The sequence below is a fragment of the Schistocerca serialis genome, unplaced genomic scaffold, assembly GCF_023864345.2.
Source record: "Schistocerca serialis cubense isolate TAMUIC-IGC-003099 unplaced genomic scaffold, iqSchSeri2.2 HiC_scaffold_1225, whole genome shotgun sequence".
Lineage (NCBI taxonomy): Eukaryota > Metazoa > Arthropoda > Insecta > Orthoptera > Acrididae > Schistocerca > Schistocerca serialis.
The window spans coordinates 235,001-237,500 of NW_026047431.1; the positions used below are offsets into that span (position 1 = coordinate 235,001).

At 58.7% G+C, this 2,500-nt stretch overlaps 1 pseudogene; it reads right to left on the reverse strand.

The window, feature by feature from the left end:
- LOC126436008 (large subunit ribosomal RNA) overlaps positions 1–2,500 on the reverse strand; it is a 7,749-nt pseudogene that overhangs the window by 2,813 nt on the left and 2,436 nt on the right.

Genomic DNA, 2,500 nt, shown 5'->3' on the forward strand with positions numbered 1-2,500 from the left:
TTTCTTCTCCCGGCCTGATGAGACAAGGGCGAGAGAAAAACACTTCCGTGGGTTGACCTCGAGCCCGAGATCCCCCAAGGCCGACGTGGCGATGGTGAGAAGTTCCTGCAATCCGTCACGAGTCTCGGCGAACAGCAGGAGGTCATCAGCGAATGCAGCCGCATTTATCCGCCGTCCAAGAATGCGTGCACCAATATGAGCAGGCAGACGAGACAAGAGAATGTCAATAGACATGTTGAAGAGAATAGGAGACAGCGGGTCACCCTGCCGAACACCCCTCGAAGGCCGCACTAGATCTGACGACTTCCCATCCGCGCAGATAACCGTCGATCCCGCCTCATAGCATCCCTGGATGTAGTCAACGAACTCGACCGGCAGACCATGGGCCCTTAGCACAGGACCAAGGGCACCATGGGCAAGCGAGTCGAAGGCCTTTGACACATCCAGAGATGCCAAGTACAGCGAGCCGGCAGCTCGGCACGCCTGGGTCATCGCCAGATCCAGAAGAAAGGTGTTATGAAGCATCCCATCCTGAGGGATGAAAGCCCGCTGGCGACCGTCCAACACACAGTAGCGCATCAGGCGGCCAACCAGAACCTTGTGAAAGGCTCTGGTCAGCACCGAGCACACTGTGATCGGACGAAAGTCAGCAGGGGATGCTACGGCGGTCTTCTTGGGCAGCAGGATTGTTCTGGCCTGAAGGAGTCGGGATGGAAGGGAACGGGAAAGGAGAAGGAAATTAAGGATCTTGAGGAGAACCTCCCGGGGAAGGCGACGCAGTTGCGTCGGCGTGAGGCCGTCAGGACCTGCAGCAGAATTGCGAGGCGGGAGAGCAGCGGTGGCTTCTTCTGCAGAAATGGGAGCCCAGAGGTCACGGAAGGGCACCCTCTTCGAGAATGGCAGCAGCTCATCGGACAGACCCTCCCCACGCGGAGGTCGAGACCTGACACGTGGTGGAGAGAAGAGGTCTGTCCAAAACTCAATCAGCCCTGGGATGGATGGTGGCTGATGCAAGAGTGTGCCATCAAGAAGTCCGTTGATACAGCGTGCTCCGTTCTTCTTGAAAGCACGCTGAACCACCGCATACTCCCATCTCCTGCGTGCACGCTTCCGCTCTGGGGGCTGTTGGGTCCGCACACTCGCAGCTTGGTGGACGGCTGGCTCCCTGCTGCCTACTTCGTCAAGAGCAGACAGCAACATAGCCTGGATTGTTTCACGGCTAGTGGTGGGACCCAGAGCCACGAGATCATCAAGCGAGCGGAATCGGCGGTCTGATTGGGGGAGTTCTGCTACAAATGACCAGATGGCTAGGTCAACATCTTCCCCACAAGGTGGAGACTGTGGCAAAGAATGTCTGACTGCAGGCTCGCTAGGAGGACCCCGAAGGCCGCGATCCATGCCAGCAAGCTCGGTGACAAACTTCGCCACCATGTCTTTGTAGGACTGCACTCTACGCTGACATTTAATTGATTCCAGCGTACGCTCGGGGAAGGCCTTTGCAAGCTCCTGGTTTAAAAATCTGCAACCCTGGGTGGCAAGAGTCGCTTCTGCATGGGCCAGACGCAGGAGCTCTTCCTGGGACCACCTGGCCTTCTTCCTCTCGGTCTTGATCTCAGCATTAACAGCACTCGGATGGGCGCGACGCCGATGGACACCAAGTCCGGTCTTGGTGGAGAAGGACCGCATACAATCAGGGCAGATGGCGGGGAGCAGCGCTCGACCCGCACCGGTTGGCTGGTTGGCTGGCTCATCAGCTGGCACAGGCGCTCCAGCGGGAGGCCTGGTACCACGTTCGCTTCTATTAGTTGCACCAGCTGTAACAAAGGCAGGGGGGGAGGTAACCCCCAAGCCCGAAAAGCACCCTGCTCTGTCGGTCGGGATACTGGAAAGGTACACCTACGCGAAACCTTTCACAGCACCCTCACGACTCCCGCCACTTGAAGGCCAGAGCTAGGATTTCCCACCGAGAGGCTAATTGAACCATCATCCACCCGACATCACAAGGATGCTGAGGGGTGAATCGAGCGGGTCCATATATTACGCATCAGGTGGGCTTTGGGAGTCATAGTTACTCCCGCCGTTTACCCGCGCTTGCTTGAATTTCTTCACGTTGACATTCAGAGCACTGGGCAGAAATCACATTGCGTCAACACCCGCTAGGGCCATCGCAATGCTTTGTTTTAATTAGACAGTCGGATTCCCCCAGTCCGTGCCAGTTCTGAGTTGATCGTTGAATGGCGGCCGAAGAGAATCCGCGCACCCGCGCGCCCCCGGAGGAGCACGCTAAGGCGGACGCGGCCTCGCAGCAAGGAAGATCCGTGGGAGGCCAAGGCACGGGACCGAGCTCGGATCCTGCACGCAGGTTGAAGCACCGGGGCGCGAACGCCGCGCAGGCGCGCGCATCCTGCACCGCCGGCCAGCACGAGGCCGACCAACGGCGAGAGCAGACCACGCCCGCGCTAAACGCCCGCACTTACCGGCACCCCTACGGCACTCACCT